The 14,767-nt window shown below is 48.8% G+C and overlaps 1 protein-coding gene across 2 annotated transcripts in view; it reads left to right on the forward strand.

Moving 5' to 3' along the window:
• Positions 1-483: 483 nt before the first annotated feature.
• Positions 484-14,767, forward strand: part of Traf3 (TNF receptor associated factor 3) — an 86,147-nt gene continuing 71,863 nt past the window's right edge. For both annotated transcript variants that reach the window (XM_048362417.1, XM_048362419.1), the window contains exon 1: positions 484-609. The gene's annotated coding sequence lies outside the window, so the exon portion shown is untranslated. The remainder of the gene's footprint in view (positions 610-14,767) is intronic.

Raw genomic sequence — 14,767 nt, forward strand, 5'->3', positions numbered from 1 at the left:
AGGGGCGCGCGCGCCCGCCCGCCTGAGTCTCCGCGCGGCGCGCGCGTGTCCACGGGGACGGGGGACCGAGGGGACCTGGCCGCCACGCCGGGCGCCACGCAGGCTCCGTGGCTCTTTTGACCCGGAAAGGCGGGGAGGCGGGCAGGGGCGGGGCGGAGCGGGCGGGGGAGGGGCGCGGGTCCCCGGGGGGCCGCGCGCGCCCGCGGTGCCGTTGCTAAGGCCGGCGGTGAGCGCGGAGCCCAGGGCCCTTAGCGACAGCCGGGCGCGCGCTCGGGGGCGGGGCGGGGCGGCGCGCGCTCGGGGGCGGGGCGGGGCGGCGCGCGCTCGGGGGCGGGGCGCCGGGCGCGCGCGGGCGGCCGGCGGGGATTTCCAGCCGGTGGGAGGAAGTACCAGCGCGAGGGTGCGCGAGGCGGCGCGGCGCGGCGGCCGCCGCGTGCGCGAGCCGGGTTGCAGCCCAGCAGGGACTTTCCAGCCGGCGGCGGCGCGGCGCGGCGGCCGCCGGCCCTTCCCCGCCCCCCGACATGGGGATGCCCGGGGAGCTGGACTCTGCGGACGGCGGCGGAGGATGCGCCCGGCGCCCCTGAGCCGGCCGAGCGGGCGGACCGCGGGGTAAGGGCCGCGCGGGCGGCCGGGCGGGCGGCAGGGCGGGCCGCGGCGGGTGGGCCCGGGCGGGCCGGGCTCCGTCGCGGCGAGGCCCCGGGCACCCTCGGCGGCGGCGGCGGCCGGGGGACGGCGCGGGGCCCGGCGCCTCTCGGGCCCGGTTCGCTCGCGCGGGCGTTCGCCTCAACTTGAGAAACTTTGTGCGGAAGGCCGGCGCCGGGGCCGGGGCTGGGGCCGGGCGCCCGGGCCTCCCGCGGGCCCCCCGGGGGCGCCCGCCGCCCGCGGAGTCGGGGTTTTAGCCATTATTTAAAAGTTTCTCCTGAGTCATCCCTCTGCGGATGAATGAGTGACTCACGGCCGCGGAGGCCGCGGCTGGCGCCCGGCGCCCGGTCACCTTCGGGCGCCCCGGAGGTCGGGGTGGGCGCGGGGCGGCGGGGGCCGCGTCCCCCCCCCCCCCGCCCGGGCGCCCCAGGTCGCTCGCGCGCCGCGCGCCCCGTTCCACGCCGCCCGCCCACCGCGCCCCCGCGCGTGGGGACACGGCCTCGCAGTCGGACCTTCGGAGGGGACCGAGCGTGCGGGGGCCTTGGGTCGGCCGCCCCCGCCGAGGGGCCGCCGGGGAGGGGTGGTGGACGGGCCCGGGGACGCCCGCCGCCTCCGGAGCCGGGTCTGCGGACCGAGCCGGGGCAGTGCACGGTCTTTCGGTGCATGCAGCCTGAAGGAGCCGGAGGGGCGCGCGCGCGCGAGTGTGTGTGTGTGTGTGTGTGTGTGTGTGCGTGTGTGTGTGCGCGCGCGCGCGTGCATGTCCATATGATATCGATCTGTTTATTCCCGTGGAGTCACAGGGGCTGCATCGCGGAGCCTCGTCGCGGCCTGGCTTCATTTACATTCACAGCACACACCGAGGAGGAGCCATGCTCTTTTTCTCTTAGCGTTTTCGCGAGCGCACACTGGGGAAGCCTTTGGAAATGCTGCCTGCTGTCATCTTGCAGGTGTCTGTAAAATCCTTTTTTTTTTTTGAAAGACATGCTCAGGCGACCATCAGGTGGGCTAAAAATCACCTAGTGCCTTTCAGGGCTTGGAAAATGGCCTGTTAAAAAGACTGCATCATATGCAGGATGCCTGACAAAATACTCGACAGCCATTCTCTATTTAAAAGAGAGGAAATGTTTCTCCTCTCACTGTATAGTGACATTCAGAATTGTAAGAACGACTTTTAAGGGTGCGAATTGTTTGGGTGAAGCAAAATAAGCCTTGTCAGTGTCAAAACAGGGAAATCGGAAGCTGGATCAGAAAACTCAGTGAGTAGGAGCCCACAGAAACCCGGGCGGCCCTGGGAGCCCTCCATCCCTGGTTATAGTCAGGCTGGATCTCAGCTACGGTGTAAGATGTAAGGTGTCTTACCCAGACGCCATCTGTTCCAGCTGTCACAATGCAGAAGCCAGGGAGGCAGAGCTAGCCAGGGAGAATTCTAGCCTTTTTGAGGATTTTTTTTTTTTTTAGACATTCATGTGAATTTTTCTGTGAGGGGAGCAAAGACCAATTTTTTCTTGGATGCTCTCCATTCCTTTTGGAATTAATAAGATGGCCTCACTCAAGAAGACTGCAAAGACATTCCACTAGAATCAGGCACCAGTAGTGGCCACTTGATTCTGCCAATAACACCAAAATCTCCATACTCTTGTTTGTGCTTTGAAGAAAGTCCTTCCATTTAACTGAAACATCCAAACTGCAGCTTGTTTTCCTTATGTTGGAAATTTTCCCTAAACATCTCTGCTAGAAGCCCTTTCATTTTTTCCAGTGTGCAAACCAAGAAGGTGTTTCTAGGGTATTGTCAGGATAAATATGATAATGAGCCAAAAGATGAAAATGATGTACAATTCCTTTAAAATCCTTCTTAGGATACTGAAGCTATGCCTCCAGAAAGATCAAGCTGTCAGTGTTATGTTGCAAGCCCAAGGTAGCTCAAGCACACAAAGGAAATTGCATTAAATTTGCCCATCTGTTTTCTCATCTTGTCTTGCAAGGCTCTTCAAACAGCAAGTGATCTAACCTATCAAATGTTATGCAATAACATCTGAATGGTCAATCCCAGCACCATTAACAGAGAAGTCTCATGACCAAGGCCCTCACTGTCGATTCTTTAGAATCAGGACCCCTTACATTCTTCAGAGAGGAAGAAAAATTTCTTTATTTTCTATGTTTTTGGATTCAGGGATTGAACCCAGGTCAGCGTGCAGGCTAGGCAGACAGCACTCTACCGCTTGAGCCATGCTCCCATCCCCCATCGTTGTTTTGGAGACAGCCCCTCACTCTGTTGTGGCTACCCTTGCACACTCAGCCCTTCCTCTACCTGCTAAATAGCTGCAGTTACAGTTGTGTGCATCCACAGCATGCTTGATTTTTATTTTTCTTATTTCTGCTAGTCCTGGGGCTTGATCTCAGGGTCTTCCTTAGCTTTTGCACTCAGGGCTGGTGCTCTCTCATTTGAATGACATCGTTACTTCTGGCTTTTTTTTTTTTTTGGCCAGTCCTGGGGCTTGAACTCAGGGCCTGAGCACTGTCCCTGGCTTCTTTTTGCTAGCACTCTGCCACTTGAGCCACAGCGCCAATTCTGGCCATTTTCTGTATATGTGGTGCTGGGGAATCGAACCCAGGGCCTCATGTATACGAGGCAAGCACTCTTGCCACTAGGCCATATCCCCAGCCCCACTTCTGGCTTTTTTGTTTGTTTGTTTGTTTTTGGTGGCTAATTGTGGGTAAGAGCCTTATGGACTTTTCTGCCTGAGCTGGCTTTGAACTGTGTTCCTCAGATCTCAACTTTCTGGGTAAGATTACAGGTGTGAACCATTGGCATCTGCCCATGATTTAGGGATACAGCGGAAAACAGAAGAGAGCTACAGTGAGAAAAGAAGCAAGGCCAGAGGATTTGGAAAAGCTGTTGAGGCCAGAGAATTTGAGATAGGAGGCAAGGCCAGGGGATTTAGAATGTGAACAGAGAGAGGCGTCCAGGCCTGAATGTGGGATGATGCTTGCTTAGTCTTAAGCAGGAGGAATGGAGCCAACGTTGAGGGAGATTGGAGGACTGTAGACATGAGGGTTTAGAGCAAGGATTGGTGTGGTGTGTTCCCGAGTAGCTAATAAAAAGACAAATTCAGTTGAACAGAAAAGAAAAAGTATAAGAAATGTATGTATATAATTTCTATTCATAATTAGCAAAAATGCAAAATGCCATTCAATTCTGGAAAGCTTTTATTGACTAAATTCTACATAAAATATTCTAGGAAGTTGGGCACTGGTGGCTAATGCCTATAATCCTAGCAACTCAGGAGGTTAAGATCTGAGGATTGCGGTTCAAAGCCAACCTGAGCAAGAAAGTCCCTGAGACGCTTGTGTCTCCAGTTAACCACCAAAAAGCCAGAAGTGGAGCTGTGGTTCAAGTAGTAGAGTGTTAACCTTGAGCACAAAAGCTCAGGGACAGTGCCCGGTCCCTGAGTTCAAACACACACACATACACACCTATTCCAGGAAAGGAGTGGGGAGACAGACTAGCCTAGAAAGGAAAAGGTGATGTTTCCAACATTTTTTTGTTTTCAATTTTTTGATGGAAAATTGCCGGCAGCTAGTGGGTGTCATAAAATGAAGGTGACTTGGCTTAAGATGTCAGGTTAGAATTCTTACATTCGGTATACCTTCAGATAAGCAGATCATTAACTGGAACTTGGGAGTCTTTTTCTCACTTAATTAATGTTCAGTTAATGTGCCCTGAGTTCCCATAATATTCTAGTTACTGTACTAGGATGAGTGAGATGCAACATCTGTTTTTGGAGGTGTGATCTGCAGAAATCTGGGACGTTGTCCGGCCCTGTGCTTCATGACAGAGGACGCCAGAGCCCCACAGAAATTTGAGCCATGAGGACAGGAGCTAGTGCAAGAATGATGAAGAAAATGAGAAGTTACCATTCTTCCCTTGGGGAGCTGACCATTTGGCTGAAAGTAAAGACTTGTTCTGAAAATCTGAGAAGGCACAATATGTGAATTATTGGTTTGTGTTAGGTAAGTAGAAGTGTGGTTGGAATTCACCATGGAAGAGTAGACATCTTAGCCTTGAGCTGGTGGCTCTTTCTTGTAATCCTAGCTTCTCAGGAGGCTGAGAGCCGAGGATCATGGTTCAAATCCTGGGCAGGAAGGTCTATGAGACTCATCGCCAATAAACTACTTAGAAAAAGCCAGAAGTGGCACTATGGCTCAAGTTGTGGCTTACTAACCTTGAGCAAAAAGAAGCTCAGGAACAGTACCACAGGGCTTGAGTTCAAGCCCCAGGACTGGCAAAAAGAACAAAAAAATAGGGCTAGGTTGTAGCTTAGTGACAAAGTGTTTGCCTAGCAAGTGCAATATCCTAGGTTTGATCCCCAGTTCCAAAAAAGAAAAGAAAAAAACAAATACCGCCAGGTACTAGCTCGTGCTTGTAAACCTAGCTACTCCAGAGGCTGAGATCTGAGGAGCATCTTTTGAAGACAGCCTGGGCAGAAAAGTCCCAATGAAACTCTTACATCCAATAAACCGTTCAAGAGCTGGAAGTGGTGCAGCGGCTCAAGTGGTAGAGGGCTAGCCTTGAGCATAGAGAGGCTCAGGGTCAGTGCCCAGGCTCTGAGTTCAAGCCCCACTGACAAAACAGCAGCAGCAACAACAACAACAAACAGTTAAAATAAATATAGCTGGTGCAGGTGGCTCACGTCTGTCATCCTCGCTCCTTAGGAAGCCTGGATTTAAGGGTCATGGTTTGAAACCAGCCTGGGCAGGGAAGTCAGTAAGATTCTTATCTCTAGTTAACCTTCATAAAAGCAAGAGTAGGGCTGGGAATATGGCCTAGTGGCCTCCAACACATGAAGCTCTCTGTTCGATTCCCCAGCACCACATATATGGAAAACGGCCAAAAAGGGCGCTGTGGCTCAGGTGGCAGAGTGCTAGCCTTGAGCGGGAAGAAGCCAGGGACAGTGCTCAGGCCCTGAGTCCAAGGCCCAGGACTGGCCAAAAAAACAAAAAAACAAACAACAAAAAAAAAAGCAAGAGTAGAACTGTGGCTCAAGTGATAGCATGCTAGTGTTGACTGGCTAAGGGACAGCTCCTTGACCCTGGATTCTAGCCCCAGGACCGGCACAAGATAAAATAATAAACATAATTGTTAGATGGTAACCAAGGAAGACGGTGGGACCTGGTGTTCTACTGTTTTGATTTCCTTTTAGTTGGAACACTGCTTCAGTGATAAAACCATGCTCTTTAGAAACGACATCTTTTTTTTTTTTCCCCCAGTCCTGAGGCTTGACCTCAGGGCCTGAGCCCTGTCCCTGGCTTCTTTTTGCTCAAGGCTAACACTCTACCACTTGAGCCACAGCATCACTTCCAGCTTTGTCTGTATATGTGGTGCTGAGCAATCAAACCCAAGGCAAGCACTCTACCGCTAAGCCACATTCCCAGCCTGAAACTTGACATCTTTACGGAGATAAATGCTAAACGGATCAACCAAGAAGGGTAGTATGAAAGTAGTGGTGACATGATGAAATGTATCTTTAGGGAGTCAGGACACCCTTTCTTTTAGAGGCATGGTCTTGATATGTAGTCCAGGTGGGTCTGAACTCTGTGGATCTTCTTGCCACAACTTTCTTTTTTTTTTTTTTTTTTTTTGCCAGTCCTGGGGCTTGGACTCAGGGCCTGAGCACTGTCCCTGGCTTCTTTTTGCTCAAGGCTAGCACTCGGCCACTTGAGCCACAGCGCCGCTTCTGGCCATTTTCTGTATATGTGGTGCTGGGGAATCGAACCCAGGGCCTCATGTATATGAGGCAGGCACTCTTGCCACTAGGCCATATCCCCAGCCCATTGCCACAACTTTCTGAGCAGTAGGTATGCTCCATTATGCCTAGTCAGCCATGGTAATTTTTTTTTTTCTTGTCAAGGGGCTTGAACTCTGGGCCTGGGCGCTCTCCCTGAGCTCTTTAGCTCAAGGCAAGCACTCTACCACTTGAGGCACAGCACCACTTCCAGTGGTTAACTGGAGATAAGAGTCTAATCGATTTTCCTGCTTGGGCTGGCTTTGAACTGAGATCCTCAGATCTCAGCCTCCTGAGTAGCTAGGGTTACAGGTGTAGCTAGGATTACTGGTGCCTGGCTTGATAATTTTTTTGAAAGTTCTAGGGTTTGAACTCAGGACTTCTACTTTTGTTTTTCCTGGCTCTGGGGCTTGAACTCTGGGCCTTTGTGCTGACAGTGAGCTTTCGTGCTCAAGGCTAGTAGTGCTTTACCACTTGAGCCACAGCTCCACTTCCCGCTTTTTGTGGTTAATTGGAGTCTCATGAACTTTCCTATTCAGGCTGGTTCAAACCACGATCCTCAGATCTTAGCCTCCTGAGGAACTAGGATTACAGGCGTGAGCCACTGGCGCTGGCCTGCCCTCTGGGCTTCTACTTGCTAGCTAAGCATTCTACTCCTTGATCTATACCCCCTGGCCCAGTGAAGGTTTTTTTTGTTTTGTTTTGTTTTGTTTTTGGCCAGTCCTGGGGCTTGGACTCAGGGCCTGAGCACTGTCCCTGGCTTCTTCTTGCTGAAGGTTAGCACTCTACCACTTGAGCCACAGCACCACATCTGGCTTTTTCTATATATGTGGTGCTGGGGAATCGAACCCAGGGCTTCCTATATGTAAGGAGAGTACTTTACCATTAGGCCATATTCCCAGCCCCCCAATGGAATTTTTCATAGATTAATTTTCACCAGGAAGGTCAATGCCTAATGCCCATTATAATGCCTATTGCCCATTAGGAGACATTGGCACACATGAGGTAGGTAAGGGCGTGCTCGTAGGGCTTTCCTTTTCTCTTTCCCCTACAGCTAGGCACATGGTCCTGTAGGGCCTCCTGTGACTGTTCTGGAAGGTAGCATCGTCATTCTGTTCTGGTAGATTAGGAGGCGTGCATTATTGGAAACTTCATTTGACACTGTGTGTGTGTGTGTGTGTGTGTGTGTGTGTGTGTGTGTGTGTGTGTGTAATACTAGAGTTTGAATTCAGCTTTGTATTTGCTCAGCTTTCATGCTTAGTTGGAACTTTACCACTGAGCCACATCTCCAGTCCTGGCTTTTTGGTGGCTATTTTGAAGGTGGGGACTTGTGGACTTTCCTTCCTAGGCTGACTTTGAACCATAATCTCAACTTTCTGTGTAGCTCACATTACAGGTAGGAATCACTGGTGCCTGGCTAATACTGTAAGTTTTAACTTTCTTGGAAGAATAGGGAGATTAGTTCTCTTGAGCCCTTCCTTGACCACTAATTCCCAGAAGTCATAACTTTCTACTGGAAATTAAATTCTCTGCCTTTTAGATTAATGGAGCTTGTTCTTTGAAATCTTATTATAGGGTAAATGAAATGTACAGGTTTCAGGAGGCTTTTCTGTGTGAGTTTCCCCTCAGTGGGAATGAGGGCAAGCCCATTATGTTGTATCCTAAAATTTAATACAAATTTCATGTTATACTTAGTCATGCGTCTGTTTTAATAGAAACACTTTTGCCACCAATCTTCTAGCAAGTTAATGCTCCAAAAGATGCACTGTGTTTATCCGTGGCCCTTGGGACCTCTCAGGGGCCCTCCGGTGTCCCACTTTGTGCTGTGGCGGGTGTGGCCTTTGAGGATCTGAAGTCCTGCCCTGCTTGCCTGTGAGAGAATGACTGGCCTCTGAGTGGCCTTCCCACTGGTGAAGTGGGCGTCACCCTGTGTTATGAGTGGGGTTTGTGAGAAAGCCTTTGGCAGATGGGATATCTCACAGCAGTGAGGACTGAGCCGTTGTAGAGGGAGGGTGTTACAGTCTTAGTGTGTACCTTTGGTATGACAGAGCTTGGCAGGAACTGTTTCCTGTATGGGAGGTCGCTGGGCTCAGAGTGTACACAGGTAAGTGACTTCTGTATCAAATAATGACAAAGCAAGAGCAGGGCCCTCACAATAGTTTTTTTTTCTTTCTGCATTTTTATATGTTCTCAAGATTTATCCCAGGGAAACTGGCCTCTAACTCCAACTAGGGTTGAGGATTACAGGTTGAACATTACTAATCCAAAAATTCCGAGTCTAAAATGCTCTCAAGTCTACAGCTTCTTGAGCACCGTCATGACACCATGAATGGAAATTCTATACCTGACCTCATGGCTGGTCACAGGCAAACACAGGATGAATACTCAGGTTTTGTGTGAAATTATCAGATGTAGATGAAACATCAGTGAATGCGTACGTTGAAAACTTGTAGTCCTGTGTGTCTCAGTGTGCAGTTAATCAATACTTTTCCTTTCTGTGAGAACTGATTGTGTGCCAAGGAGCTATGCTGATTGCTAAAGCTAGAAAGAAGATGCTACATGATCCATGTCCGGAGGGAACTTTGGAGTCATGGCTGAGCACAATGCAGTAGGTGTCACAAACAGAGAACAGAAGTGTTGTGTGGTAGTGAGAGGTGTTTCCTATGGAGAAACTCAGGATGATGAGGCCAGCAAGGCAATAGAAAGAATGGGAGGCATGGGCTGGCAGAGATTCAGATCACAGGGGACTCCTGGGTTTGAAGAGGGTGCCAGGAAAGAGGACTGGCTACTTGTTGAGGTATGAACAGCTGCTTATCCTAGACAGGTGAAGGAGAACAGTCTGCTGGACTCCAGAAAGAACTTTTTTGCCAGTCCTGGCAAAAAACTGGACACTGTCCCTTAGCTTCTTTTGCTCAAGGATAGCACTCTACCATTTGAGTTACAGCGCCACTTCCAGCCTTTTCTGGTTATGTGGTACTGAGGAATTGAACCCAGGGCTTCATGCATGGTAGGCAAGTACTCCACCACTAAGTCACATTCCCAGCCTGAGAATTTTTTTTTTTTTAACGATTGCCCTGTGGGCATTTAGAGCTGAATCACAATCCAGTTTTAGATTTTGTTCAGATCCCGAACTTTTGGTTAGCTCCTACATAGTGTTTTAAAACAAATTTTATTGTTCCAGACATTTTTCATGTAGTCTTCCCCTTTTTCTTTGTGGGGGGTGTGGTGTGTTGGTCATGGGTCTTGAATTCAGGGCCTGGACACTGTCCATGGGCTTTTTCACTTAAACCTTGTGCTCTATCACTGAGCCACAGCTCTACTCCCAGTTTTCTGTTGGTGAATTGGAGATAAGAGTCTCAGGGACATTTCTGCCTGGGCTGGCTTTGGTCCTCAGATCTCAGCCTCCTGAGTAGCTGGGATTACAGGCGTGAGCCCCCAGCACCCAGCTCAGTCTTTCCCTTTCCTCTAACGTGCTTTACCTGTATTGGCTTATACATCGCTTTCTATATTTTGGGTTAGAGTCTTGTAAGCAGTGTCATTGCATTCAGTGTCCTTTGGGAATCCAGTTAGGACATAGGGAATAGCTCTGTAGTAAGAGTACGGCCTTTGCCTATCATGTAAAGGCTTGGGTTCCATCTCCAGCACTGCAAAAACTAAATTAAAAAAATTTTAAGATGCTTTTACCCCTGTGGTTCAGATGTTGTTTACATCTTGCTGAGTAGTGGTCCCTAACGTGATTTACTAATGTGTTTCTTTCCCCTTTATCTCTTTTAATTTACATTTAAACTGGTAGTCTGTAATAATGATAGTGTTTAGTCTTTATGTCTATAGAGTTTTATAAACATTAGCTTATTAGTGGTGAACAAGTCTCTGAGGCCTGGCACTCTGTAGAGAGCCCAGCACCCATTCATCTTGAGTTCAATTATAACTGTAAATGACTTAGGAGAATACAAGTTAAAGGCAAAGAAGCCTTCTCCACAGTTAGTGGGGACATGCTGCCGCCGGCCATTTTAGAGATTTTTGTAGAACCACTGAGATGTCTTTGAACTTGAATCTAGGAAGTGCTGGTAGTTGCTGGGCCAAAGGCGTGAGGCTTGTTTCATGGCTCTCTGGTCCTCCTGCTCCAGGAAGTGCTGAGAATTCTGAGTTCTTGATACTGATTCTCCTTAGGGTAATGGAAGGTAATGGTTTTGTTAGACAAGCTAGCCCTTCTAGGTAGAAGCAGTTGTATGATAGCAAGGGCCTTATGGTTTCGGTAGCTTTGTCTAGGTTGAGGAATGTTCTGGTTTATCTAAGATAGGGACTGGGCTTAGGAAAATTGATTGGTACTGTGATTATAAATGAAAAATTTAGGGCTGGGAATATGGCCTAGTGGTAGAGTGCTTGCCTCGTATATATGAAGCCCTGGGTTTGATTCCTCAGTGCCACATACATAGAAAAAGCTAGAAGGGGCGCTGTGGCTCAAGTGATAAAGTGCTAGCCTTGAGCAAAAAGAAGCCATGGACAGTGCTCAGGCCCTGAGTTCAAGCCTCAAGACTGGCAAAAAATTTTAATTTTTCTTGTTACTTTTCAGCTTATCAAAAATAGCTCAGGGCTGGGCACTGTGGGCTTATATGCCTGTAATCCTAGCTACTCAGGAGGCTGAGATCTGAGGATTGTGGCTTGAAACCAGTCCTGGCAGGAAAGATTATGAAACTTTTTTTTTCTTTTGTTGGACGTGGGGCTTGAAATTCAGGGCCTGGTGCTGTCCCTGGGCTCTTTCGGTAAAGGCTAGCACTCTACCACTTTGAGCCACAGCACCATTCTGCCTTTCTGGTGGTTCATTGGAGATGAGTCTCACAGACTTTCCTGTCCAGGCTAGCTTTGGATTGTGATCCTCAGATCTCAGCCTCCTGAGTAGGTAGGATGACAGGTGTGAGCCATCTGCACCCAGCTGTAGATGTGTTTTTAGCCTCTCTATTTTATATCTAGGAATACTGTAAGCCTGTGTTTAACTTACTGCCCCCAGCAGTGTTCTAGTATAGAAACTGGAATATTGTATGTCTCATTAACACTGCTTTTTTTGGGGCCAGTCCTGGATCTTGGACTCAGGGCCTGGGCACTGTCCCTGAGTTTTTGTTTTTGCTTAAGGCTAGCACTCTACCACTTGAGTCACAGCACCACTTCCAGCTTTTTCTGTTTATGTGGTACCGAGCAATCGAACCCAGGCTTCATGGATGCTAAGTAAGCACTCTACCGCTATGCCAGTCCCAGCCCTGTTTTTCTTGTGGTTTTTTTTTTTTTCTGATTAAAGCTATTCTAGTGAGTGTGAAGTGTTAATCTCACTGTGGTTTTGATTTGTAGTTGCTTAATGACTAATTATATTGAATTCTTTTCAAGTCTCTGCTTTTTTTTTTTTTTTTCCAGTCTTGGGCCTTGGACTCAGGGCCTGAGCACTGTCCCTGGCTTCTTTTTGCTCAAGGCTAGCGCTCTGCCACTTGAGCCACAGCACCACTTCTGGCTTTTTCTATATGTGTGGTGCTGAGGAATCGAACCCAGGGCTTCATGTATATGAGGCAAGCACTCTACTACTAGGCTATATCCCCAGCCCTACTTTGGGCTTTTGGTAGTTAATTGGAGGAAAGAATCTCATGGACTTTCCTGCCTGAGCTAGCTTTGAACCACAATCCTCAGATCTCAACCTTGTGAGTAATTAGGATTACAGGTGTGAGCCACTGGTGCCTGGCTATACATCATATTTCTCCATAATTTTGTTGCTTTCCCTCCCCTAACTCAGCGCACATAGGAAACTCTATGAGGGTTTCTATGGCGCCACATACTTCTTGTTTCCCAGTACACACTCGTGCTCTAATACCTGGTGGTCCTTCTGTCCCAGTTACATTGCCTGAAGTCACTCACTGGTATTCATCTAGTGGCGGGTCTGGTCTTGAGGGTACAGAATATCCGCACTCACATGCTTAAATGGTCAGATGGCCAGTTCAGTGGCTCCTTCTTGGTGGCTTCTTTCTCCATGAAGTTTCAGGGCTCTGTGTGTGTGTGTGTGTGTGTGTGTGTGTGTGTGCGTGCGTACGCGCACGCGACACACACCCGCGGGTGCTCATTATATGTGACCTATGTGCCTGTTCATATACTGGGGCTTGAACTCAGAGCCTGGATGCTATTCCTTAGTTTTTTTGCTCAAGGCTAGCACTCTTGCCATTTAACCACAGTTCTACTTGTGGCTTTTTGGTAGTTAGAGATAAGGGTCTCATAGGTCCACACTGGTAGCTCACACCTGTAATCCTAGCTACTCAGCAGGCTGAGATCTGAGGATCACAGTTCAAAGCCAGCCCAAGCAAGAAAGCCTGTGAGACTCTTACCTCCAAATAACAACCAGAAAACTAGAAGTGGAGCTGTGGCTCAAGTGGTTATAGTGTGAGCCTTGAGCAAAAAGAGTTCAGGAACTGCATCCAGGCCCTGAGTTCAAGCCCCACAACTGACCAAAAAAAAAAAAAAAGTCTTATGAACTTTTCTACCTAGGCTGGCTTCGAACCATTATCCTCAGATGTCAGCCTCCTGAGTAGCTAGGATGTCAGATGTGAACCACCAGTTCCTGGATTTCAGATACCACCATGTACTCTCATTGTTTGAATGCCAGACTGCATATCAGTGCAGGACTTCTAGAGTGGGTGTACCAGGAGAGAACGGAAGCTGCCTGCCCTTTAAGTGTGTGTCTGGGAGTCAGTGTAGCATTAGTCTGCCATGTTTTGTTGGCCAGAGAAGCCACAGGGCTTCTTCAAGGAAGGAGGAATGGGCCCTCTGTCTTGATGAGGGAAATGTGAAAGATTTGTGACCATCTTTAATCCACATGCAAATGGCTAGATTCTACAGTGCTCTTAGGAATATGTGTCGTATTTGCTTTTGAAATAGAACCACAACTTCTGCTCTCTGTGAGAAAGTGTTTTAGGTGCTCTGAATAAGGAATTTATGAATAAGTTTCTAGAATATAGTCATTTATGAAATGAAATTGTTATATAAAATGTAGATACTTGTTGTACTTCATTAGGTTTGTTTTTATTTTCTTGGTCAGTCATGGGGCTTGAACCTCAGGGCCTGGGCACTGTCCCTGGCTTCTTTTTGTTTTTTTTTGCCAGTCCTAGGGCTTGAACTCAGGGCCTGAGCACTATCCCTGGCTTCTTTTTTTTTTTTTTTTAGTGGCCAGTCCTGGGCCTTGGACTCAGGGCCTGAGCACTGTCCCTGGCTTCTTCTTGCTCAAGGCTAGCACTCTGCCACATGAGCCACACCACCACTTCTGGTCATTTTCTGTATATGTGGTGCTGGGGAATCGAACCCAGGGCCTCATGTATACAAGGCAAGCACTCTTGCCACTAGGCCATATCCTCAGCCCCTATCCCTGGCTTCTTTTTGCTCAAGGCTAGCACTCTACCACTTGAGCCATAGTGCCATTTCTGGCCGTTTTCTATATATGTGGTGCTGGGGAATCGAACCCAGAGCTTCATGTATACGAGGCAAGAACTCTTGCCACTAGGCCATATTCCTATCTCCCCTGGCTTCTTTTTTGCTTACGGGTAGCACTCTACCACTTGAGCCACAGCGCCACTTGTGGCCTTTTCTAGATATGTGGTGCTGAGGAATCCAACCCAGGGCTTCATGCATGCTAGGTGAGCACTCTACCACTAAGCCACATTCCCAGCCCTGTATTTTTTTCTGTCCCCCCCCACCTTAAATCTTTATTGAGGAAATGTTAGTGAGCCTACATATCCTGAATCTCCTTTTCTTTACCTAAATCATCCTAGATTCCTTGGGGTCTAGTTAGAATACACTTCTGGTTACTTATGTATAAAAGGGATAGTTTGCATGTGCAGAGGTATGTGTGCATATTGGCTAACAAAGAAATCTCATTTTCTTTTCCCCCTCACTTTTCAGCCTGGCTCCACTGAGTCAGAGCAGATGTGATGAGGTCGGGGGGGGGGGGGAGCGAACAGATTTAAATAATGAAACCAGAAGTTGGCTCCTTGGCTCCAGAGCAGCAACCTGTGTGGACATTAGTGAGGGAAGTCATTTCTGCCTGGGTCCTGTGGGCACCTTTGCCTCCAGCTGCACAGAGAACCCTGGCCGCCCTACAGGGAAACCACTGGGCCCCAGGGGAATTTGAGGAGCCCTGGGCACTCCTTCCTTCCATCCTCGTCTCCCTTCTTTTCCCTTCCTTGATTCCTGAATGAAGTCAAGAGCTTCTGCTCTACACGGTCTGAAGTCTCTGCCCACAATAATGTTATGTTTGAATATTTTGAGCAAGAGTGTCTGCTTTTTATTGTCCTTTCTTTTTGAAATCCCCAAAGTTT

Source organism: Perognathus longimembris, chromosome 14 (assembly GCF_023159225.1).
Source record: "Perognathus longimembris pacificus isolate PPM17 chromosome 14, ASM2315922v1, whole genome shotgun sequence".
NCBI classification, from domain to species: domain Eukaryota; kingdom Metazoa; phylum Chordata; class Mammalia; order Rodentia; family Heteromyidae; genus Perognathus; species Perognathus longimembris.